Source organism: Osmia lignaria, chromosome 11 (genome assembly GCF_051020975.1).
Source record: "Osmia lignaria lignaria isolate PbOS001 chromosome 11, iyOsmLign1, whole genome shotgun sequence".
In the NCBI taxonomy this organism is placed as follows: domain Eukaryota; kingdom Metazoa; phylum Arthropoda; class Insecta; order Hymenoptera; family Megachilidae; genus Osmia; species Osmia lignaria.
In genome coordinates, this window is record NC_135042.1 from 1,650,272 (window position 1) to 1,665,488 (window position 15,217).

The 15,217-nt window shown below is 32.0% G+C and overlaps 1 long non-coding RNA gene across 4 annotated transcripts; it reads right to left on the reverse strand.

The window, feature by feature from the left end:
* Positions 1-9,341: 9,341 nt before the first annotated feature.
* Positions 9,342-13,807, reverse strand: LOC117611291 (uncharacterized). 4 transcript variants are annotated; one of them, XR_004583111.2, is made up of 6 exons: positions 13,657-13,807; positions 13,408-13,586; positions 13,056-13,318; positions 12,766-12,944; positions 12,474-12,652; positions 9,343-9,783 (listed from the first exon to the last, which is right to left on the reverse strand). It is a non-coding gene; the product is annotated as an uncharacterized LOC117611291 (long non-coding RNA). The 4 variants fall into 4 exon arrangements; XR_004583112.2 differs by having other exon boundaries at positions 13,056-13,188; positions 13,277-13,586; XR_013062953.1 differs by having other exon boundaries at positions 9,342-9,783; positions 13,056-13,580; positions 13,657-13,805.
* Between the last annotated feature and the right edge of the window lie 1,410 nt (positions 13,808-15,217).

Consider the following 15,217-nt stretch of genomic DNA (forward strand, 5'->3'; position numbering starts at 1 on the left):
AGAAGGTAATTTTTTATTAACTTTTTTATGTGAGTTTGCAATGACAATTTAAAATATGACACTTGTAAATTTAAGTGTGTTATGTGTATGATGAAAATTTCATCGAGATCGGTCAATGTATTTAGCACTACCAAGTAATTAAAATTTTCGAAAATCGCGACTTTTTATTCATTTAAGAATATAAATAGTCACATTTTATCAGAAATTTTAATTATTTGTAACTTCTAAGTGCATTGGCAGATCTCGACGAAATTTTCTGCATACCCACAACTTATTTGAATTTACGAAAGACATATTTCAAATTCTTATTATAGGCTCACATGAAAAGAGATGAAAAATATGGCCTTTTACTATTTTTTTTCACAATTTCAACAAATTGTAATTTTTTTAAACGACAAAAACACATATCTTCATAAATAAATTTGTATCTTCTCATTAAAAAAAACCTCAAGTTTTTAAATGAGGTATTCTGTTTTAAACGTTGACTAGACACTTTTTATTACACTTACTGTACTTATACTTTGTACATTTCTTGGCTACATTAAGAGGGTATGAATATTTCGATCATTGACTGTACGCCGTTCGGTTTTTGCGCATTTGAGGTGAATAGAATATTTACGAATATTTATGTTCAATATAAGCTACTACGTACATACCAACAGGAATGTAAACATAGAGAACAATTTGTGCGATCCTGGAATGTGCCCCACCACCTCTCTCCCTTTGGAAGTCAGAGATTCCTGCTCAGTTTCAGACGATCAGTGAATCGAACAAGTGGTAAGTACGAAACGAGCAATATTTTATTTTTGTATACGTTGTATATAATAATATATATTAATAATTCTTAATGGCTGGTGGTACGGTTTATTTAGTTGGTGTATTATTATAGTTACTTTGAACAAAAATATTTTTATTACATCAAAGAATAACTTATTATTTTCATTATTTAACTTTAGATTTTGAATTGTTAACAAATTTTTATTATAATTATTATAATAAAAAAGTAATACAAATATGTTAACAAATATGAATAGATATTTTCTTTTTTTTATTATCAATAAAACCTTTTATTTCTATTTAAAATGTTTATATTCAATATTGCTTTCTAACGGTTGAATGTGCGCTGAATACGAATGTAGGAACCGTTTATCGCTATTAGAAACGTTGTTCGGGTGTTAAATAACGAACGCAATTAAATGGGGGAACAAACGAATAATTTTCTTTTTATATATATTTATACTAGTTGACAGTAAACTTGGTATGAAATCGCACATGCATATAATAATTAGAATTTCTTTTTTTACAACTTGAATTGAAAGAAAAAAAATATTTGAGTACTACTGCATTTCGAATGTCATTTTTATCACTTTTATCGATGTTTAAACATACGTAGTTCATAATATTTTATATATTTCGCAATTGAAATAATCAAAAATTTTAGCCACTGTTGAAAATAGTTTCCGGATTCGTATTCAATGATTATAATAAAAAAATATATAAGAAGTACATATTGAATGTTAGTTATCCTAATACGCTTTAAAAAGTATTGATGTGTTTCGATATATACGGTCTTGTCGCCGTTCGTGTGACTTTCGTTCTATACAACATGAACACTATACCACTATAATCGATAATCTTCCACCGCTAGTCATTAATTAATATTAATGTAACTGTTATTACTTATATCTTTTTTTGCAAATATTACATCTACATATTTTTGTTTCAGAACATAAACGTAATAATAAAAAATAATAAAAATAAAATTTAAAAAAAAATGGAGCAGTCTGAAAACGATTGTAAGTATTAATTCAACTTTAATAATGGTAAAAGAGTTCAAGTAAAATTAAAAGAAACTCTGGAAAATGCATATATTGTATGATTCAGAAACATGCCTGTAATATATATATATATTTTCTTTTACACACAGTAGTTATTTTGTCTTTTTAAATATGCTCTCTTAGAATTAACCCTTCCTATATGCTGGCATTGTGATTGAAATTCAAGAATTGTCCTATAGCATGAAACTCGAGCGATACGCGCGACTGCCGCGCCAAGATCACTGGAGAGGGGTACCGGGCGACTCAACGTTTAATGCATTATGGTATATGCAAACTTTGACGGCTTTTTTCTAGGAGAAGGGTTGATTTCCGGCACATGGTTCCTCTCAGACTTTTTATCCCCTCGATGAGCACTATACGATGAGCCAATAAAAAAGTTTGACCTTGAAATAAGGGGTCAAGCTCAATTTTGTGGTCGCTTTCTTTGACAGATCTCCAGCGATCCAGAGGTGTAGAATCACCCCATATAGGTCGTGACATTTAAATTTTTTACACCCTGTACATTGATCTGTGGGAAGGAATCAGTATATTACATTATATCTAACGTAGATATGGTAATAATGATGTTGTCATTAAATGTACATTACATACCTAATGTAGATGTAGTAATAATGATATTGTTATTAAATGTACATTACATATCTAATGTAGATATAGTAATAATGATATTGTTATTAAATATACATTGATCTGTGGGAATGAATCAATATATTACATTATATCGAATGTAGATATAGTACTAATAATATTGTTACTAAATGTACATTGATCTCTGGGAAGGAATCAGTATACCACCATATATCTAATGTAGGTATAGTAATAATGATATTGTTATTAAATGTACATTGATCTGTGGGAATGTATCAATGTATTACATTATATAGAATGTAGATATAGCACCAATGATATTGTAATTTAGTGTACATTGATCTGTGGGAAGGAATCCGAATATTACATTATATCTACTATAGATTTGGTAATAATGATATTGTTACTAAATGTACATTACATACCTAATGTATATATAGTAATAATGATATTGTTATTAAATGTACATTGATCTGTGGGTAGTAATCAGTATATTAAATTACATCTAATGTAGATATAGTACTAATGATATTGTTATTATAGGTACATTGATCTCTGGGAATGAATCAGTATATTACATTATATCAAGTGTAGATATGGTAATAATGATATTGTTATTAAATGTGCATTGATCTGTGGGAATGAATCAATATATTACATTATATCGAATGTAGATATAGTACTAATAATATTGTTACAAATTGAACATTGATCTGTGGGTAGTAATCACTATATTACATTATATCTAACGTAGATATGGTAATAATGATGTTGTCATTAAATGTACATTACATACCTAATGTAGATATAGTAATAATGATATTGTTATTAAATGTACCTCGATCTGTCGGAATGAATCAGTATATTACATTATATCGAATGTAGATATAGTACCAATGATATTTTTATTAAATGTACATTACATATCTAATGTAGATATAGTACTAACGATATTGTTTTGAAATGTACCGTGATCTGTGGGAATGAATCAGTATATTACAGTATATCGAATGTAGATATAGTACCAACGATATTGTTATTAAATGTTCATTGATCTGTGGGAAGGAATCAGTATATTACATTATACCGAATGTAGATGTAGTACCAACGGTATTGTTATTAAATGTACATTGATCTGTGGGAAGGAATTAGTATATTACATTATATCTAATGTAGATATGGTAATAATGATATTGTTATTAATTGTACATTGATCTGTGGGAATGTATCAATGTATTACATTATATAGAATGTAGATATAGCACCAATGATATTGTAATTTAGTGTACATTGATCTGTGGGAAGGAATCCGAATATTACATTATATCTACTGTAGATTTGGTAATAATGATATTGTTACTAAATGTACATTACATACCTAATGTATATATAGTAATAATGATATTGTTATTATATGTACATTGATCTGTGGGTAGTAATCAGTATGTTAAATTATATCTAATGTAGATATAGTACTAATGATAATGTTATTATAGGTACATTGATCTCTGGGAATGAATCAGTATATTACATTATATCAAGTGTAGATATGGTAATAATGATATTGTTATTAAATGTGCATTGATCTGTGGGAATGAATCAATCTATTACATTATATCGAATGTAGATATAGTACTAATAATATTGTTACAAATTGTACATTGATCTGTGGGTAGTAATCACTATATTACATTATATCTAACGTAGATATGGTAATAATGATGTTGTCATTAAATGTACATTACATACCTAATGTAGATATAGTAATAATGATATTGTTATTAAATGTACCTCGATCTGTCGGAATGAATCAGTATATTACATTATATCGAATGTAGATATAGTACCAATGATATTTTTATTAAATGTACATTACATATCTAATGTAGATATAGTACTAACGATATTGTTTTGAAATGTACCGTGATCTGTGGGAATGAATCAGTATATTACAGTATATCGAATGTAGATATAGTACCAACGATATTGTTATTAAATGTTCATTGATCTGTGGGAAGGAATCAGTATATTACATTATACCGAATGTAGATGTAGTACCAACGGTATTGTTATTAAATGTACATTGATCTGTGGGAAGGAATTAGTATATTACATTATATCTAATGTAGATATGGTAATAATGATATTGTTATTAAATGTACATTGATCTGTGGGATGTAGTCAGCATATTACATTATATCCATTGTAGATATGGTAATAATGATATTGTTATTAAATGTACATTACATACCTTATGTAGATATAGTACTAATGATATTGTTATTAAAGGTACATTGATCTGTGGGAAGGAATCAGTATATTACATTATATCCAGTGTAGATATGGTAATAATGACATTGGTACTAACTGTAGGTACATTGATCTGTTGGAATGTAACACTATATGACATTATATCTAATGTAGATATAGTAATAATGATATTGTTATTAAAGGTACATTGATCTGTGGGAAGGAATCAGTATATTACATTATATCCAGTGTAGATATGGTAATAATGACATTGGTACTAAATGTAGGTACATTGATCTGTTGGAATGTATCACTATATGACATTATATCTAATGTAGATATAGTAATAATGATATTGTTATTAAATGTACATTGATCTGTGGGAATGAATCAGTATATTACATTATATCGGATATAGATATAGTACCAATCATATTGTTACTAAATGAACATCGATCTCTGGGAAGGAATCAGTATATCACCATATATCTAATGTAGGTATAGTAATAATGATATTGTTATTAAATGTACATTGATCTGTGGGAATGTATCAATGTATTACATTATATAGAATGTAGATATAGCACCAATGATATTGTTATTTAATGTACATTGATCTGTGGGAAGGAATCCGAATATTACATTATATCTAATGTAGATTTGGTAATAATGATATTGTTACTAAATGTAGATTTCATACCTAATGTATATATAGTAATAATAATATTGTTACAAAATGTACATTGATCTGTGGGTAGTAATCACTATATTACATTGTATCTAACGTAGATATGGTAATAATGATGTTGTCATTAAATGTACATTACATACCTAATGTAGATATAGTAATAATGATATTGTTATTAAATGTACCTCGATCTGTGGGAATGAATCAGTATATTACATTATATCGAATGTAGATATAGTACCAATGATATTTTTATTAAATGTACATTACATACCTTATGTAGATATAGTACTAATGATATTGTTATTAAAGGTACATTGATCTGTGGGAAGGAATCAGTATATTACATTATATCCAGTGTAGATATGGTAATAATGACATTGGTACTAAATGTAGGTACATTGATCTGTTGGAATGTATCACTATATGACATTATGTCTAATGTAGATATAGTAATAATGATATTGTTATTAAAGGTACATTGATCTGTGGGACGGAATCAGTATATTACACTATATCTAGTGTAGATATGGTAATAATGACATTGGTACTAAATGTAGGTACATTGATCTGCTGGAATGTATCACTATATGACATTATATCTAATGTAGATATAGTAATAATGATATTGTTATTAAATCTACGTTGATCTGTGGGAATGAATCAGTATATTACATCATATCGAATGTAGATATAGTACCAATGATATTGGTGTTAAATGTACATTGATCCGTGGGAATGAATCAGTATATTACATTATATCGAATGTAGATATAGTGCTAATGATATTGTTATTAAATATACATTGATCTCTGGGTAGCAATCAGTATATTACATTATATCTCATGTAGATATCGTAATAATGATACAGTAATGCTCGGCTAAATTTCACTACCTTCGGGAGTCAGCAGTGAAATTATCGCGAGCAGGGTAGCGTTTTTATTCCGAGAATTGACTCGAGCAGAACTTGACAGAGTAAGAGAATAGGTACGATAGGAGGAAGCGAGATAGACGTACTACGTCTAGCATCGACGGTCGAGGCAAGGCAGTTCAAAGAGATGCCGCGAGTAAAAAAAGTGAACATGCAATAACGAGAATTTCACTATCAGTAATTTTCAACTTATTTTTATGAAAATTATACCATTGAATTATTGAGATGCTTCTGATTGAAATCAGTCCAAACACGACGTAAATCGGATTGTATTTACGTTATCTAATGATTTCGTAAGAAATCACGTAGAGTTAATCATAATGTAAACCATAATGGATCATGTACAGTAAATATGGTTCAAATTATATCGTGTTTGGACTGATTTTAATCGGAAGAATGTCAGCTATCCATCGGTTCCACAATTATAAACGTAAGACGAAAATGACTGAAAATAAAATTTTCTTTAATGCATGTTTACTTTTTCCAGTCGCGGCATCTAATTGATGTGCGTCCGTTCTCTTTCTTTTCATTGTATTCATTTTCTGTCCTTGTCTACTGAGATCAGGTTTCGCCAAGCTCGCTATGCTGAGTGGTGGGAGAAGAGTGGGGCTGGGTCGTGGAAATTTAACCGAGCTGATTTTAGTGAAATTTAGCCGAGCATTACTGTATTGTTATTAAATGTACATTGATCTGTGGGAATGATTCTGTATATGACATTATATCTAATGTAGATAGAGTGATGCCCACTTGGACGCCGACCGATTGGACGCGTTCCGATTGGACGGTCCCGATTGGACGCGTTCTGTTTGGATGCCGTGCCGATTGGACACGTTCCGTTTGGACGCTGGGCCGATTGGACGCGTTCCGTTTGGACGCCGGGCCGATTGGACGCGTTCCTTTTGGACGTCGTGCCGTTTGGACGCCGCGCCGTCACATATTAACCATGTCTATACATAAAGATGGTGTTCGGTGCGCTTACATTAATTACGATTGTTTAAAATTATAATTGTAACGTGGTGAAGTTGATTGTTTTTAAGTTTAAAGCGGATAATTTTGTGTCCCCTAAAGTATAGTTCAGCCTTAAATTCTTTCTGTAAAATTTCACATTCTAACCTATATCTGTCAAACGTTACACATAACTTTTTGACCTTAGTTATTAGCAGATATTGATTAGGTTTCGTCATGCTCCTGCCAAAACCGAGAGTGTTTACTTTCTCAAACTGTCAGTTGTCAGCTAGGTCAACGACCCGATGATGTCGTCTCTGTCAGTCACAGATAGGCGACGTCATCGGGACAACAACCTCGCCAGGTGATCGACAACTTAGTAACGACAATTTTCGAGAGTCGACTTTCGAGAAGTTTAAAACATCTAGTAATTGGAATCCGTAAATATTACAGAGATGTCACATTACAAAATGCTGGTTGGGGTAAACTTTACTTTACCGGACCCAAAATTTTGGACCTTTTTTTTGAATCTATAGTTTTTGATGCGTAGAATCCAAAAATGCAAGTCTCAACTTTAGGAATTCAGTAGTTAAAAAGTTATAAGCGTGTAAAGTTTGACATTTTTAGCGGATTTGCTACGTTACTGTGACGCCATATTGCCTTAGATGTATAACCTGATTGGTCCTCGCATAGCGTAGAACTAAACTTCTGCTTACCTTAATTAAAAACATATTGTTTCCGAATCGCTTCCATCATTGATTCCATGAGGTCTATGTTGTTGTGACGGCAAAACCGTCGCCACAGATATTCGCATAAGCAATCGGCAAATTCCTCATCGTGAAAACGACCCCTCCCCCTCATCCAGTCCTTCGCCGGCCGCCAATTTGACTCTATTTGCTGGGTATGAGTCCCATCACTAGCTGTATTTAAATTATTCATAAAATTGAATTCTCTCTCTCTCTTTAAAAAAATATACACCTAACTAACTCAGACAGTATCAGATTTACCCGCCAAAGTAGTCGGCACCCACGTGAATCTGCCTACAGCTAGCGACACCGTTCATTGGACAAGAAGTCAATATGGCGTCACAGTAACGTAACAAATCCGCTAAAAATGTCAAACTTTACACGCTTATAACTTTTTAACCACTGAATTCCTAAAGTTGAGACTTGCATTTTTGGATTCTCCGCATCAAAAACTATAGATTCAAAAAAAAAAGTCCAAAATTTTGGGTCCGGTAAAGTAAAGTTCACCCTCTATTAGATGTATTAAACCTAAATGATTTTATCTTCTATCAGGATTTCAACAAAAATTTGTCATTAAATTATAGCTCATAAATGGAAAGAGGAAATCATAACAAATTATATATACAAATGCTTTTGTTAATTAAGATATAAACAAAATAAGATGATAAAATTTGTGATTAGTATAATAGTTAAAAGTAGTGTATATTAAATAAGTTTCTTAGTTAGTAAGGAAAAATGTAGTCGAACCACACTGTATCAACGTCAGGTGTAAGAACCCAGTCATTCTTTTCTAATAGGTTTAAACACTAAAGTACAAGTAATAAAGAATAACAATGCAAATTAGTTAATGTTTCATTCAGTGATAAATAAAATATAATTAAATATTTTCTTAAACATTGCATGATAGTCAGTAATCAGTTAATAATTACGTAGACAAGGTACACGCATTATTGTATATGAATGAAATATTAAAAGCATCTTGTAAACCTGTAAATAAAGAAGACTTTGTAAGAAAATCCATAGAAATATACCGTAGTCAGTTAAATAAGATTTATACTTTGCAAGTAGGTTTATTTAATTTCATGTAAATGAGTGCTCCTATATTTATTGAATAAAGTGCATTATATGTTTATTGTCATGTCTCCAATGTCTCTAAAGAAATAAACCTTAAACACTACATTTTTATTAATGTGCTACAGAAAATGTATACATTGTCTGTTGAATAAATATGTTTATTACAAATAATAATTGACAACCTTGTATACAGTTGATAGTGTTATTAAAATCTCATAAATTGAATAGTACTTCTATAAATTTTCTATTCCTTTTGTGAGATAATCACAAGCAATCGAAATAATACTTTCTTTTTATTAACGGTAGCACTTATTCCACATTTGATTTTTTAATAGTATGTACTAATGAGCAACTGATTCAAATGAACGTTCGAGCTAACAAATGTGCACATTAACCGCATTGCTTATAAACTTGGCACATGCGTTCAAGCTTGAAAATGTGGTGTAATTTATTATTAATTTATAATATCAGAATGAAATAATTAATAAATATAGGATAGGTTAGGTATAATATCCAACAGATTTAAACATTATTTTTATTTAGTATTATATCTTTATTTTCACTTATTAAATATGCATAAAAAATTTGAACTATCCGTAGTATGTTTTTATTAACATACTGCAACAAATGCATACATGTCCTTCATTTCCTGAATGGATCTATTCAACTTTTCTATTCCATAATTTTTTGATTGTAATTCCCTCATCAATGTCTGAATGAATGCTGAAAATAAAGAAAAAGAAATAATATTATTATATTGTTACGTCCGGGTTCATTTTTCATTAACCCGACCTTGCGTTCCTCATCGGGTGCGCTGCATCTGGAAACTTTCCACGTGAGGGGCGCAAGGAAGGGCCTTTCTTATTTTACTTTTCCTCGTTTACCTGTTCGCGCTCCTCCGATCTTGTGTTCTTCCGTCGGGTGCGTGTGCACTTGGAAGTGATTCCTCACGGAGAAGTCAAGAAAGGAGTTTGAGATTAAAATTATAATTCTCCTTTTTCCTTTTCTCTTATTAGTTTCAATAGTTTAACCGTCAATACACCAAGTTTGTGTACCTCGCCAGTGCGAAGCACTTGGAGATAATCCCAGGCGAGGCACACAAAGGAGGCTATATTTAGTTCTTTCAAATAATACGAGTCAACCTTTCTTTGGGATGATTGCCTAGTCGAAACTACGCAGCGACAAAAACTTCGAAAGTCGAAACCGTTTAGGGAGAGGTATCATAAACATCCTTCGCCGCGCGGTTAAGCAGTGCGACGCACTTGGAAATTTCCCAACTTAACCGTGCAACATAAAGAAGAATTTTCTTCTATTCTATTAGCGAGGTACCTCTCATTCCTACAAAACATGCGTCAGCCGACCCTTCCACAAGGAATGAATGCAATTAAGAACAAAGCGATTGGTATGCTACGGAATGAAACTGTTTGAATGATATTGGAATGCGAGGGTTTGCGTGACAACCGCTGTAGTTCGAAATTGTTGACGAATGTTCGAGACAATAAACATCGTCGTTAAACGTTAAACGTAGAACGTTTCGAATATACGTAAATCGTCGAAATACGAATAAGAACATTAATAACTAATAAGCGCGGAACGAATATTAACTAACGATAAATGCAACACGCATGTATCCGCGATTTGACGACGATTATAAAACACCGGTTGCATCTTGCGCAAACCGCTAAAAAGGGATTAACAGAATAATTAACAGTATTCAACTAATAGTCATTCGGAACAGTAAATCAAATATCTGTATTAAAACGAAGACCTCTTTCGATACCGGAAACGACATTTGGAGAACCCTCTTTGATTAACGAATTCGAATAAATTAAGTCGTAGTAGATTTCGAATATTCCAGAAATTTTGGAATTGCGACGCATGAAATCCGCGTAGCGTTAGAGGGGTAGAAAGAAATGGACAACCTTAAACAAAGGCAGAAAGAAAGGTCAGGAAGGGATGAGAAAACTAGGAAGAACGGCCAACTAGCCCAATACGCACGGGATTTCCCCTCCGACACGTACCCTGATTTGCCAAATGATGTCCCCACTTTGGGCCCTTGATCGCGGGTCGAACCCTGAGACACGATCGCTTGACTGAGGCAAATTACTCTTCGTCGAAAAATCGCAAGGTACGTGACGGGGAGCCCGTGTTCGCGTAGAGATAGAGTTGTTAGTAAAATCGCGTAATTAGATTGCTCGGCAAGTCTTCATCAAGACAGAGTGTCGAGAGTGTTTCGGTTCGCGGTTTTGTGACAAGGACTCAAACGAATACGTTAAATTTATTTCACACTTTTCAATTTCTATCTTTTCTCTTTCGTTTTTATATCGTTCGTATATTATTTATTTTTCTTTTTCCGCGTCGCGTCGTTTTGCAATTAGTTTGTATTCGTTTCGTAATTAATCGTCCCGTAACACCGTAATAAAAGGCCGATCGCGAACGCGCAGTGCAAGTGATAGCTTTCTCATCTCTTCTTTGACTTCCAGATTCTAGACGACACCAGAGATAAATAAGCGACAAATAGTTCAAAGTCTTATCATATACTATTTTACATCGATCTTGGTAAGTTGTCCATTTCATTTCTATCCAATACGACAAATCTGGACGTAGTGAGGCAAAACGGGCGATCTACGAAACCGTGTATTCTGGAAAATATCCCACTAGATCGTGCCGTCCAACGTTACGATTTAAGGTATCGAACATTAATATTCTTGAATAAATTCCGATTCACACGCAAAGAAGACGGCCCCACGAAACCGTGGCTCTGCTAATTTATCCTCTGGGACCGTTCTTTCTTTCTTTTCGCGCTTAATTCTTCGCCGAACATCGTTGCTCGAATTATCGAATCAATTAATCAAACTTTGATTAACCAGTAATCAGTAGCTTCATTTTCATATAATTTATACTTTTCTTTATAATATATTTATTTTCTCTTGTATTTCAAACAGCTCGTACTTCCTGTTAACCAAATACTTTTAATGTCATGCTTATTTTTCCGAAATTATATTTTTGTTACACCTAACCAGTTTTAATTCATTTACGTTTCAAACACATCCTTTCCTTCATTTTCACGCCTACCATCTAAGCGCAAATTCACACGAGGGGCCCGTATGGGACTAGAGCATTGACGAACCCGATTAATCTCTAAATTAATCTATTAACTTATCTAACAACTCTTTTATTGTTCTAATCGTGAGTGATCCAACATCGTCACGAGCGATTAGGACTGGTGGCAGCGCTAATACCGTTCTCAACCGCGTATTAATAACCATTATTAATTTTCTTTTTTTTTTAATTTTGTACGTCGCGCGCCGTATCTCGCTCGCGACGTAACAATATATTGATACATTGTACTCAACAACATTAATTTGGAATAAAGAATGTATTGAAGAAAATAAGGTTTAATATTTCTTTACCTAAAACATATTTCCAGATATATCATACAAGAAAGTAATTGCATCTGTTTGCAAAGTACGTTTTTGTTATTTGTCCTAGTATTTCATTCCACGCTGCTTAATTTCTTTAATGTATCTATTCAAATTTTTTACTCCATCATTTTTTGGTTGTAATTTCCTCATCAATGTCTGAATGAATGCTGAAAATAAAGAAAAAGAAATCATATTATAATATATTGATACATTGTACTCAAAATCATTAATTTGAAATAAAGAATGTATTGAAGAAAATATGGTTTAATATTTCTTTTACCTCAAATATATTTCCACATATATCCTGCGAGAAAGTAATTGCATCTGTTTGCAGAGTACGTTTTTGTTATTTGTCCTAGTATTTCATTCCACACTGCTGAATTTCTTTAATGTATCTATTCAACTTTTGTACTCCATAATTTTTTGCTTGTAATTTCCTCATCAATGTCTGAATGAATGCTGAAAGTAAAAAAAAGGAATCATATTATTTTATATTGATACATTGTACTCAACAACATTAATTTGTAATAAAGAATGTACTGAAGATAATAAGGTGTAATATTTCGTTACCTTAAACATACTTCCAGATATGTCTTGTAAGAAAGTAACGGCATTCAATTTCCAAATATTTTTCTCTCTAACCTGTACCTGTCAAATGTTACAAATAATTATTGTGATACACAATAATTGGTGATGAGAACCGCTGAAATCAATTGGAGGCTGTAGAAATGGTAGATGTGAATAGATTTCACAGCGATAGTAATATACCTTTAATACACAAAACTACTTACCAAATAATGTTAAATATATCAAACATTTGATTTTGGCTGCAACTTAATTATTTATTAATAAAACTGTATTATATACTCCTCTTACTGCGGTAAATAGACAGATATTACTTTGCAATGAGAATGATACGCACCATGTCATGCCGTATTGTCAAGCACTCATGCACTACTAATGAAACAAAACAAACCAGTACATTTGCATAATTAGGCAATATTATTGTATCTTTTGTCCTATTACATGCAATACGTGGATGAATGATCCCCTGGTATCTTAATGACCACCTTGTAAATATTCCTGTACTCTAACCTATACCTGTCAAACGATATACATAATTTACTAATCTAACAATTAGTTGTTTTATGAAACAAGCTTTGCTACGCACCGTGCTAAGTCGGATTGTCAAAAACTGGACATCTCGTTTCTTACATTATTTTGTTAAAAAATATAAAAATGTTGCGCACAAGACTCAATAAAAGTTCCACATATACATTAAATCACTTCCAAATTTAATATTATTGACCATGAATGTAATCACATACTTAAGGTGATGCGAGCGTCGAGGCCGAACTTCGAATTCCGCGTCGGTAAAACAGTCAACGTTGCATCGAAAATTAGACCGAACAGAATGTAGTGGTTTTGTAAGTTTCCCCAGGAGGAATAAATGTAGACACTTTAGGCACTAATGTAACTCTTTATTGCACACGGTTTTACGTCTTCTTATTTCCGAGGTACAGAGAGGAATAATACTTTTTTCTTACTTTTAAGGCGATGCTAGCGTGGAGGCCGAACTTCGAATTCCGCGTCGGTAAAACAGTCAACGTTTCATCGAAAATTAGGCCGAACAGAAACTGATTTCAACGCCACCTGAATTATCGCATCCAACTAACGTCATGCTATGCTACGTCACTTTTCGCATACACCTAAATGACACACGGATGCTACGGCAGCTCTACTATATACGTTACAGCAAAGTATAAAATACGATACTGCACACATGACCTAGGAAATATATGAACGACCTAACTCCTTTAGGCAAATGTTATATATACATTTTTTGTAATATAAAATAATCAAGGAAAGAATATTCCTACAAATTGAATGTCTAAAGTTAGTTTTTTTTAAAATAATATGTCCCGATATTGTACTCTGAATTCCTATAAATCGAGTGCCTAAGGTTACTTTTTTTAAAAAATAATATGTCCCGATATTGTTCTTCGAATTCCTATAAATGGAATGCCGAAGGTTGGTATATCCTTTTAAAGGAAATCGTCACTGTATCCATCTTCAGGCACTCGCAGCGAAAATCGTCCACCCGCAATGAACTGTATATAAACAATAACTACAAAGAAAATACACTGCTTATGTATATGAAATTATTGTCCATACATAATTATCTAATACAGTCAGAAAGCAAAAGATTTAGTTGAATAATAATCGAGATATAGCATTGGAAATAGGATCGTATCCGAAATGAACCTCACAGCGAAAATCATCCACTTTCAACAACGTTTGATAAATTACAAGAGTTATTTCATTTTGTAACTTTTAATAAGTGAGTTATAAATTTTTGTATGCTAACCATTTTTATCTAACTTGTATAGCTTTTTAGATAATCAATCTTGTTAGAAAAATTGCAAGTATTCAATTTTGGAAATGATTTATGCTTTTACAGTAGCAGATATTCAGGTCCTTTCTCCACGTAACAATTCTGTACACTCTATCCAACAAAATGATCTAAATTGTTATTACATTATATGTAGACATGTAAATATGTTTAAATAATAATGGAACGGAGAAAGACGCATAAATCGCACGAACGTCTGCTGATATTTTTCATTATATTTCAAAAACTAAGGATTTAGGAAATCGTATGTGTACATCGTCAGTACAGAGGATAAGGAATAGAAGAATGAATGACAAGAACGTTACTAGCGGAAAATGTT